Source organism: Terrapene carolina, unplaced genomic scaffold (genome assembly GCF_002925995.2).
Source record: "Terrapene carolina triunguis isolate 2854851 unplaced genomic scaffold, T_m_triunguis-2.0 Scaffold34021, whole genome shotgun sequence".
In the NCBI taxonomy this organism is placed as follows: Eukaryota; Metazoa; Chordata; order Testudines; family Emydidae; genus Terrapene; species Terrapene triunguis.
The window spans coordinates 1,992,639-2,004,930 of NW_020698372.1; positions in this window are offsets into that span (position 1 = coordinate 1,992,639).

Consider the following 12,292-nt stretch of genomic DNA (forward strand, 5'->3'; position numbering starts at 1 on the left):
GGGGTAGAGGTGTACATGCTTACTCCAGAGCATAGTTCATTTGATTTCATTGGGCTGCCTGTGGGAATAACTCTCTACGGTATTGAGCCCCATGTTAGACAAAGGTTAGCAAGGGAAACTGGACAAGAAGGGCAAGCATGGGAGGCAAGTGTGGCTGGAAAAGGTAGATGATTTAAGACCAAAAAGGGACCATTATGATCACCTAGCCTGGTAATGAGAAGTACTTTTGTTACAGGCACATCTTGCTGGGCCCTTTTTAAATATGAAAATAATATGTTGAATTTAGTTAAAATGTAGAGGTTGGGTTTTTATTTAAATTCCCACATCCCCCCGCCCAACAGTAACACTATACAGAAATGTAACACCGCCCTGAGAAAGCTGAGACTGTCCGATACAAAGGGGCAGAGGGCCAGGCTATGAAGAAGGGGCTAGCACAAAAGGAAGCAAATTCGGCACTGTCAGGCCAACCCCAGCACTCACTGACCCAGGACCCAGCAGGAGAAACCCCAAGAGGCAAGTGGGGTCTGAGCACAATCCGCCCTCGTGACAAGGTTCACCAAAGAAGTGGTGAGTATGGAGTGGGAGGGCTCACCCCGTTAAGGACTTTAAGGGAGGGAATTTCAAAAGTGCTCAGTCTTAGCCAACTCAGCTTCCGTTGAAGTCAAGGGAGCTTTACCACTAACTTCAGTGGGAACAGAGTTAGGCCAATACTGAGTCTTTTCAAAATCTCACCCTAATTGCCTACAGTCAGCCCACTGGAGGACAGTGTACACAACGGAGCAGAGGTGTAAACTGGCTCACTGGGGTTGAGTAGACGTGACCAATGTGCAGTTCCATTCCCAACAAGCTGCATGCAAAGACCTGCTGTAAAGTCAAATCAGGGCCCTAATAAGAAAAACTTGTAGAATTAAGCCAATCTCTGAATTTACAATGTGGGCCATTGTCTTTAATCCTGACCACCAGGTATTGTGTGCGTCACAAAATCCAATTGCCTCCCTAAGTTGGCAGTAAACAGTTTGTCCCTACCATGAACAAAGGCCTCCTTTGCTATGAAGGCATCTGAGGGTGAGGCAAAGCGCAGTTAATCCCCATGGAGAAGGCAACACCTTCAGGTGTGTTTGTTCAAAGGCTCATGCACTGATGTCAATTGACGATTGAGTTCTTTTAGGTATTTAGTTGGATCTAGCATAAGGTATATACCATGAAGGCTTGGCCATTAATCTAACGCACAGAAAAAAAAGTAGTTTTTCCTGCCCTCAGGCACTCATGAGATGCTTGCAGGGCTTTTTTGCCATTGCAGTTTCCTCCCTTACCTCTCCATATCCTTATTTCAAGGACATAACATAAAGCAGATCAGGGCACGAAACCCGGGTATATTAATAGGAGATTTGCAAATAATATAAGGTTCTTAAGCAAAACAAAACTGCAGCCTTTTTCCAGACGGAGGCCCTGATCCTACAACGAGTTCTACACAGATAGAAGGGCCTGTCCACCCAGAGCTCATGGCAGGATCACACCCTGGGTTCTATTTCTAATCAGACCTGCAGGTTCATTTTGTCTTAGCAACTTGCTAGTGTTGGAAGGTGCTTGAATTCAGCAGCGGCCGGATTGCACTTGGCTGTTTGCCTCTGCTCTAACGTTTCCCTGCAAACGCTGTGTCAGAATAGCTAGCAGGAGGGTTGTAGGGAGCATTGGTTTCTATCTGATTTTCATATCATACTTTGGACAGATTCTGGATCAAATTTAGCCTTTTCTTAAACAAGCACAACTCCAGGGTTCAATGCGCTCTCTTATACCAGGACTGAATTTGGCCCATTGTGTGCCGCAGGAAATAAGTGGTTTAGATGCATTGAAGCCTGACTCAGAGGACTTTCTAGATTGTTTTGTTTTCCTTAGCAGTATAGGACCGTTCATGTATGTTTTCCATACAGTTTGTAGTAGTCTGAGATAACCAGAGGGGCTGGATTTTATTGCATAATCTATCAGCGAGTCATTCTCCATCTGTGATTGTTACATCCACATTCCAGTTGCTTCCTTCTATGGTGGTGCTGGTTGTCCTCTGCAATTTAGTATGTCAGTTTAGTATGTTCTTTTACTTATTTGTTTAGTTTGAGACACACAATTATATGCGGCTCATTTCCCTTTTCTATTTTAATGTAACATAAAGTGGGGAGTTATTGTAGTGGTCATGAAAAGTGTTGATTGACAGCCACAAAGGTAGAAGTCCTTGTCCAGTACAGTACTACAGGTAGCAGCAGTGTAAGCTCCCCTACAACCACGCTTCCTCAGTATTGTTCTGCAGGATCCACTGCTAGCAAGGCAGAAGTTCACTCTGCGGCACCATTCAATCCTTTTGGCCATTCTGCTGAGGATTCAGGTTGTGGGGGAGATTTGGTGGAGCGGCCTTCTGTTCTCTAGGAATTGTGGAAGACCGGCTCATTTCAGATTGGTAACTGAGCAAATGGTCAGAAGGTAATAACTTATACTCACTATAGGCCTGAACTGAAATGATATAGATTCATAGATATATGCTGAATACTGCTGATTCCCATGAACAATCCCCTATCTAGTATCCTTAGAGCGCTCTCTTTCTTCTTTATCACTTGCTCGTTCTTTGCTGCTGATGCACATCTCCATATGCCAATATCCCACTGCCTCTACTCCAGAGACACCCCCCACACCCACATACAGCAGCAGCAGCAACTGGCAGATGGGCACAGGCACTCGGTTTCCTTTCTTCTCCTCACAGCCCAGAACAGTCAATCTGGGGACTGAGATTTTGCAGAACTTTGGCCACTGGCTCCTCTTTGGTAGCCTAAAGCTCAAAGGCTGAGAACAGATCTCTCAGATAATGCATTTCTAAGGATGTTCCAGCAAGGATGGATCCATTTCTTAGGGAATTTTCTTCCATGAAGCAGTCTCCAGTTCCCCCCACCCCAGGAACTAGAGTCTGACCACAAGATAAAGAACATGTGGAGCTTGGATGCAGTTGGAGGGTAGGAGATTTTAATTCTCCAGGAATCTAGGCCAAGGAAATTGAGAAACTGACATTCACTGAAGCCCCAAGTCTGCTCAGAAGCTCAACATCTACAGGGTTATGTGCTCCATCAAATGATTTTTAAGCTAATAGGAGTGGATGGCGCTTGGTATCTTGTAGGATCAAGCACTTACTGAGGGATTCTCCTTCGTTCAGTGGTAGGTGGTAAAGAGAAGAGCAACCGTTCTGTTTTCCCACGTGTGTCTTTTTTTTTCCACTCTCCAGATTTCCGTTCTTTAATGGTGAGGGAAAAAACAGGGCATCGGATCCTCTAATGTATCATCCGTTTAAAATGTCAGAACAGTCTTCATAATTTGCCTCCTTTTTATACGGTATATTAGTAAACGTAGAAACACAAGAGTTGAGATTTCACAAAATAATATTTGTAATTCAGGTCCAGGCCATTTCACAGCTTGTGACATTTTATTTTGCATAACGTATTTGCAAAATAATTGGGAGAGTCAACTGTTAGTGAAAAAAATCTGTATTTCCACCACCCCCCTTCTGCAGTTACACGTGGTGCTCCGAGTAGGATGTGTCGGTCTGGTGTTTGCATGCAATGCTGTCATGTGGACCTTCTTTGCAAAAGCCCTCCACTACTCCTCTTCCTCAGCGACCGCCACGGTGACAACAACAGCCTCCAACTTCATCTCTTCGGTGAGTAGAACTGATGTCATAGATTTGAAGGCCAGAAGGGACTTCTGTGATGCTGGAATTGCCGGACTGGATCAGACCCCCCGAGGTCCATCTAGCCTAGTATTCTGTCTAACTGTGGCCAGCACCAGATACTCCAGAGGAAAATGTAAGAACTCCAGATTAGGCAGATGTGGGATAATCAAACCAATGATCATCTAGTCTGATCTCCTACATGACACAGGCCGTAGAATTTCTCCTAGTAATTGCTGTAGGGAAATTATTCTTCCCTACTACATAAGCGAATGCTATCTTGCTCAATGGCTTGTGGTTGGTTTAGTGTTTATCATAATTTTCTGATAGGTTGCGACAGACTGGCCTTGTCCTTGTGCATGCTTAAGAACTGGAGAGGAGACACACTGTCAGGGTTTCACTTTTACTTTGCATCACTCTTTAGCAAGCCCCAAGCCAAAACCATCATGCCTTTAGGAATATGGGGTGTTTTACACTTGCCCCTGCTTACCTGTAACTCTTCAACTGACATATTAATCTCTTTTCCCCTACTTTAGATAACTCTTGTCCAGTTTTTAGCACTATGGGGTTGATCCAAAGTCCAGTGGTCTTTCTGTTGACTTCAGTGAACTTTAGATCAGTCCCCTTGTTTCCAGAAAGATATTGACCATAGAAGATATTCAGAGATTACAGAAGTGACCAGCAAAAAAGATCAGGGTCTGCAGCACTGATTTGCAAGGAAGGTTTAAAACCACTCGTTTGGCCAAGAGATGACTTAAATACTAGAGGTGACATTCTGGGCCCACTGAACTCAGTGGGAATTTTGCCAAGGATAGAGAGGAATTTAGGGACTATAAGTAAGAGTAATAGGATAAAATTAAGAAAGAAAAAATTAAAGTCAAATATGAAGAAGACATTCCCATCTTAATCTGCAGAATAGTGTTTCAGGGTAGTCCCATCACTTTGGACATTTAAGAGAATGCTTGGAAGGATTCGATTTTTATCAGTAAATGTCAGTAAATGTGAATTTCGCCATACAAACACAAACCACTGAAATATATTTCCATCAAGGATCATTCAAATTTACAGCTAGGCACAGTAAGAAGAATGCTGCTTGAGAACATATTGGAGTTTGATGTAAAGATATTTATTTTGTATATTTTGACATGTGATGTTGACAGTTGTGTGTTTTAATGATTATAAAGCTTTAGCTGTTTGAATCTTAACATCTATTATAATTAAATAATTGTCTGACACTCCATAATTTCCCACAGCTGTGAATATGTAAATTGGAAAAAAAATGCTTAAGTCAACATTGTTATCTGTCAAAATTATAAAAAAAAAAACAAAAATCAGCATCTGCCAAGTCTCTTTTTTACTGGGCTGGACAAAGCACCAGGGACCAATCCTGTGTTGGCTGTAAAATGGATTGGGTGACCTAGTAGGTCTTTTCCAACTTTAACTCCGGTGAATCTAAGCAGCAGCAGATGTTCCTGTTGGTGATGGTTGCAGTAGTTTCGTTAGGCAGGCTTTATACTAAGAATCACGGGTCAGATCATCTAGTGGTGTAATTCAGCGTAGCTCCACTGACTTCAATGGAGCTAGGCCATTGTACACACCAGCTGAGGATCTGCCCCAGGTTTTGTACTGGAGAAGATTTCTTTGCAACTCTGCCTTGTGAATGTATTTCTCTTTCCTTCCCTCAGGCCTTCCTGGGCAAGCTGCTCTTTGGAGAGACTCGTGCACTCTTGTGGTGGGTAGGAATCAGCGTGACACTGTGTGGACTCCTGCTGCTGCACACAGCTTCACCTCACACAGAACAGCAGCATTCTGAGAAGAAGGACAAATAGAAACTAAATCCACTGGGTTAGTTTCTATCAACAATCTAATGACAAAATCAGCCTTCAGGCCTTTCTGCTGTAGGTGGGTGATGCTCCTGCAGACTTGCTCCTTGGATGATTCTCCCCCGTATGTTGCTGTCATGGTTACAAGGTGAACTGTGCTTTGAATTTTTTTTTTTTTTTACTCCCTCCCCTTAAGTGACAGGCCTGACTTCCTGCTCCTCACTCTGGGCGGAACAATGCAGTCCAACCAGTCTGGCTCTGGGTGTCAGACTCCTTGTTTCTCAACCACGTGAACTGAGGCCCAGCTGAGTTAGGCATCCGTAAGCCTTTTCGTTCTGGGGACCTGCGACCGGCAAAGTGGTTAAAAGTGACTCAGAACAGCTTCTTCAAAACAATGCATTATGTATTCATTCCCACAGAGCAAAGGGTACAAACATTAAAGGGCTACATGCAGATTTCCCTTAGCCTAAGCCTTAATCTTTCCTTGCCAGCTTTCATGTGTCTCAGCCAGCCCTGTTGTCCCTGTTTACATTGGGAGAAGCTGACTGCCCCTGCTGCAATTGCTGTGTCTCTGTGTCCCCTTGCCAGCCTGTCAGCTCTCACTGACACTCCCAGGGCAGCCTCCTGCCAGTCCTGCAGCCTTCGCCCTTTTCTAGGCCTAGGGTCCTCTAATGTTTAGTATCCTCCTTTTGATCCTAGGCTTAGCCTTAGGAAGAGCAATCCACTCTAGCCTGCCTGGAGTCTAGTAGGGGTTATTCCCCCAATAAACAGCTTCTCCATTGCTTCCTCAGAACCCTCATCTATGTTATTGTGTTACCTTTCCTGCTTGGGTCCTCTAACAACCCTTTTGCTCTAACTCCATGGTAAGTGACCCATCATAAACACACACAGCAATGCACCATATTTATAGAAAATAGTACAGCTATTTCCTGGTTGCATTGTCTGTTTAGGACCTCAGAGACTGTGACGACAGGGCTGGATTAACGTGAACTAAAGCATTTGTACTGTACCATGAAGTAGAACAACACCGAAACTGTTTCATTTCTGTACGCTGTGAGGCACCTAGCAGTATGTTCTTGGTAAGTAATATGTGCCACAGTGTTGGCAGGTGGATATTCAAGGAGTCAGGTGGGAACTCTTGTCTCTCCAAGCCAATGGTACAATTCTTGGAGCAATTCCTGTTTTACATTTCACCAGGTGAAGGTATGATACTGTGTATTGAATCATTGACCCGAACTCTGCTCCTGTTTATTCCTATGTGAACACTTTGACGTCACTAGGGTTGCGTGGATGTACTTGAAAGCAAGATTTGGCTAAGAGTCTGTAGAGATGGAAGAGACCTGTTAAATCATCTGCTGTAGTCTGTTCACTGACCAGGGTGGGATTGTTCCCCTGTCTAGTTCTAAATGTCTGTCCCAAACAATGTGTCTTCCACCGCTTCCTTTAGAGGCTCATCACAGGATACCTCACTGCTAGGAAGTTTTTTCTATATCTTTAGCCTAAATAATACTTGCATCCTACGAGCCCCAGTCATATCTCTGTCCTATTCAACACACTAAAAAAACCTCCTCCCCCTCCTGAGTGTTTACATTCTTCACGTATTTATAGCCCCTTATCATGTCTCCTCCATTTTGTCAATGCTTAACCAAGTTACATGCATTTAAATCTTTCTTTGTAAACCAATCCCACTAGACTCCACATCAGTTTTGTTGTTGAACTTCCTCAAATGTGTCAGTACTGTATCTGTCTCATAAGGTGCCCTGATCTGAGTATGATATTCCAGGTGTAGTGACATCAGAGCCTTATGGACCATGACTGTTTTTCCTTTCCTCTGGCAATAGAGCTGTTTTGGGTTTTGGAAAGAATGTTAAATGGTAACAGTGGTGTCCAGGTCCATTTTCTATGGGTCGATAACAAGTTTACTTTGCCACTGGAGTGGATTGCATACAGGTCAGAAACAAAAACAAAAAAATGGAAACAAAGGGATGAAATGGGGAAACTTGGACTCCTTAGTATTTCAGTAAATATTTATAGGTTCGTAAGAGTCTATGCTCCCTGTAAGGGCAGGCCATAATCCTTCAGAAAGAAAGGAGTCACTGGAATCAGGGGAAAGACTTTGCTTACAGGATATTAAATTGATACTGCATCTGCCCTTTGGCATAGTCTCTGGACCAAAATTCTGCACTCAGTTATACCAGTGTAAATCTAAAGTAACTTCACTGACCTCCATAGTTAGTTTGGATTCATGCCAGTATTGCTGAGTATAGACTTTGGTCCTCTAGGTTTCTGAATGTGTATAGGTTCAGTACATCACATACTGCAGAAAGTGTAACTTATAAGGTAGGTAGATTCTTTTTTCACCACATCTTTTATGAAGGCAATTTTTAACAACAATCCTAATTCAGAGAAACAAAGGTACATAAGGATTTGCAACTCTGTGCTGGATATTTCACCAGTTTGTTCTGGGATCACTAGTTCACCAGTATCATCTTATAACTATGGGAACTGAGGCCTTTAGCCATAATTTTAGCATTCTGCATGTTCATAAGAGATGGGAGGCACCACTTTAGCCAAACATTAGGGTTACCAAGTTTATCTGGTCTTCTAGATCTGCAAGTGATCATACTGACTCTAAACATATATTCTGCTGGTCTTGAGAGGCCCGTCTGTAACTAACATTTAAAATGATTTTGGTAGCTGTCCGCAAATTCAGAGAGCCAGTTCTCATCTAGGGCCCATCTGAGTCACCTGCATTATCAGAACCCTGGCCAGTGAGTATCCTTGGCTTGTCACCACTGGCAAATCTGCTCAGTATCTGCCAGACGTCTAAAGGAGGGGTGCGGGTCTCTTCTTGCTGGTGTATAAAATAGGCCTGATTTGTTTTGTTTTGTTTTTTTAATGGTTTTTGGGTGTGTGTGGTTTTTTCAGTGTTTTTTTTCACATTGGAAATTCAAGTCTTTTGTGTAATCTGAAGACTCTCTTGATAACTGCAGAGCTAGCAGGATTCTGACGCACAGAGACCTAGACTGGCTGAGAGGGGAAATGATTCTTGTTTGCTTACACTGGTTAAAACCTATTGAATAGACTAGGTCCAACCTATTTAATTCAGACATGCGGACAACGTAGGAATTGCCGGGCTGGATCAGACCAATGCTGGCTCTAAAAAGGGCCAGCACCAGCTGCTTCAGAAGAAGTTGTAAGAACTGAGCAGTAGGCAGATGTAAAGAATGGGAAGATGGGAAAAGCTGTTTGTGAAAGTTTCGGCACTTCTGCCCTTTCAGCTGAAGGCTGAAAAAAGCTGCCTCTCCACATTTCTGAGCCAAACAAGAAATTCTCCAGCTAGGACCGGGAAGGCAAGACTTGGCATTCCTCATATTTCTAAGAAAATCACAATTGTGGAAAAAGCTTGTTTAAAGAAAACAAATTCTCTTGGGCCTTCATACATCATAAAGAAGTAAAATAAGAACACACCCAATTTATATCCCTTTGTGTGCCACCTTTACAGTATTATGCATTCTCAGTCAGCTGTACGCTGTAGCCTCCTTATTAAGAAGTTCAGGAGAAGAACCAGAGTGTTAAAATTAGGGAGGTGTTTATCTTTACAAAGCCTTACCCATCAGGTTGCCAGAGGCACTTGGCACCCTCTGTCCTATGGCATTCATGTGGCTGGCAGCCATCCCTTCCTCTCAGGAGAACTATTCAGCATTGTTCTTTGGTTCCTTTAGCACCGAGTGTTCGTTTGTTGAATAAGAAACAGAAAGTTTCTTACCTCCAGACACAGAAATCGAAAGCCAAGTCTGACACTCTGGGCCAGAACCTTACGGAGCCACACTGATTTACATCGGTTGAGACTCTTAGCCTGCTCTCCTTAACTCACAACTGCCCTGCAGAAAGGGGAGGAGTTATTGTTCACATTACAGTTTACATTAAAATGATCCTTTTGTTTGTCAACTCACTGGTTGACAGAATTAGAAAACAAAGAGGAGAAATAACTGGACTATTATCAAGATGGAAGGAGGTTTAATATAACAGTTACCCTTTAACCAGTGGTGCAGGTAAGCCGGTACGGTCAGGTACGCCGTACCATTAAGACATTTTGCTGGTACGCTGTACCGGAAAGACACATTTTCAAGAATGAATTGTAGAGCCCTGTGCAGATGCAGATTTATACCCAAGGATGTGGATATCCGCAGATAGAAATCAGTATCTGCTGAACTGCAGGGCTCTCCCGGGAACCACAGAGGCCAAAGGAGCAGAACGTGGAGCCGCCGCTCCCAGGAGCCAGCACCCCACAGCAGCAGCTCTTCCGGCACAGCTGTACTGCCCCAAGCCCTTCCACACAACTGCGTTTCCTAGCTGGAGTCTGTACAGCCCCGCTGGAAGACAGGGCTGGGGGCGGTACAGGCACACTGGAGGAGCTGGCAGCATGGGGCGCTGGCTCCTGAAAACGGCGGCCCCACATTCTGCTCCTTTCGCCACTGCAGTTCCCGGGAGAGCCCTGCAGTTCAGCAGATACTGATTTCTATCTGCGGATATCTGCATCCGCGGGTATAAATTTGTATCCATGCAGGGCTCTAGTCACGGAATGTTTTTGTGAGCGGGGTTGGGGGGTCAGTACCGTACCGGTAAGAGTTAAACTCTACTTGCATCACTGCCTTTAACATATTTATTAGTGCCTGGGAAAGAGAGTGAATGGTGATGTGCTAAAATTTGGGAATGATGCTGAATTTTTGAGGTTATTCAAGGCTAAAAGCAGGTATTAGGAGCTTCAGAAGGACCAAACAAAACTAGACAGTTGGGCAATGTGATGAGAAATGACATTCCATGGAGGTAAGTGCAACTCAGGAGAAACACTCAGTGTTCCTTCACGTTGTGATGGGTTCTAAATTAACTGTGACCACTCTGAAAAAAAGATTTGAGTCCTTGTTTGTACAGAGCCTAGCACAATGGGGTCCTGGTCCAGTACAAGGGCTCCTAGGCATTATGATAATACAAAACATAAATGGTGATGATAATTGTGGGTAGGTCATCAACGCATCTACATAACTTCAGAACAAGCAAACAAAGGCCTGGTCTACATTTAAAAGTTTTACCAATATAACTAGGATGGGATTTGTTTTAACAATAGTTATACCAGTAAAAGCCTGTGTGGACATAGATATACCGGTATAAAGGTGCCGTATACTGCCATAATTCTTCTCCTTCCCATGTGGGAATTGCTGTACCTGTATAAAGGACCTTTATACCAAGATAGCAGGATCTATACTGCTTGGGGTTTTACTGCTTTAACTAGACAGAGAGAGTTTTTAAAAGTGCAACTTTCTAGTGTGGACTAGCCCAAATTGTTCAGATGTTTTCTGAAAGAGAGGCTGTGGTGCAAGACCTGAGGGTTGCAAAGCTTAGGCTCAGCCTGATCTTTATCTGTTGCTGTTTCACGGCTGACCCACAGCCACTGGGTTGCTCACCCACTTGAGTCTAGCCTCCCTGGACTTGACTAGCCATAATGTTGCTGTGAAGTGCAGCTGCTGGGAAGCAGGGAGGGGAGAGAGAGGTGGTACAGTATTTGAGAACACAACAGAACACTAATCTACAATGCTAGGCATTTATAGAGTGCTTTCCCTTTGCTTTGCTGTGGTAGTCTATTATTTCTCTAAGAATTGAATCAATAATACAGTAATCAATTACTTTCAGATCCTGTAAAGGAATCTGTTCTGGTTTCCAAGTAGATTTAATAATCCTGATTTTTTTTTGTTCTCAATGCACAATGATTAAAGAAGAGTGGTTGCTGAATAGTAATAATAGGTCAGACTTGACTCAGAAGCACTGAAAATATTGTATCATTTATACCAGGCATCAGAAGTCTTCAGGAATCTGCTTCTGAGTGATGAGTTGTTATTGGTATTGATATTGCATTAGCACGCAGAGGCCCCACTCTGGGATCAGCGCTGTACACATTCGTAATAAAAAAGATGTCCCGGCCCCAATGAGCTTATGATTTAAGTACACCTCTACCCTGATATAACATAAATTCAGATATAATGTGGTAAAGCAGTGCTCCGGGGGGGCGAGGCTGCGCACTCCGGCGGATCAAAGCAAGTTCAATATAACGCGGTTTCACCTATAATGCGGTAAGATTTTTTGGCTCCCGAGGACAGCGTTATATCGGGGTAGCGGTGTACTGTATGTGACAAGGCACAGAAGGTGGAAGTAACAAATGGGAAGGAGGACAAGGTAACAGTGAAACTATCATGATTGGTGTCGTAAGCAGCAGTCACAGCGTGCCCACTGTCTAAACGTTGTCACATTTTTCACTATAAATACTGCAAATCCATTAGTGCAATGTCTAGATTATTTTCATTGAAAGCAAACAAAGAAATTTGCTGACTACTGAATCGGCCCCTATACTTTCTATATTTCAATGTAGTACCCTGTTTTGTAGCTTCTGATGGCTAGTGGCCATGTGTTTCTCAATCTAGGAGCTAGGTTGATTGAGTGACTTTTTTTTTTTTTCTTTTTCACTACACTCCTACATCCAGAACTTGAGACCATTGATAGCTTTCCACTCTGAGTTACTGGGCCAGATTCTGATCTGTTACACCAACAGGACTCTGGGTGGATTTTTTCCAGATTTTCCACGTTACTGAAATCGCAGTTTGCTGTACTGCCAGTAAGTGCAAAGACTAATGCCCCGAGACCCTGAGCTTGCAGAGATGTACGAATGTGTGTAATTTTACACTCATGAACAGTCCAGTCAAATTCAGTGGGA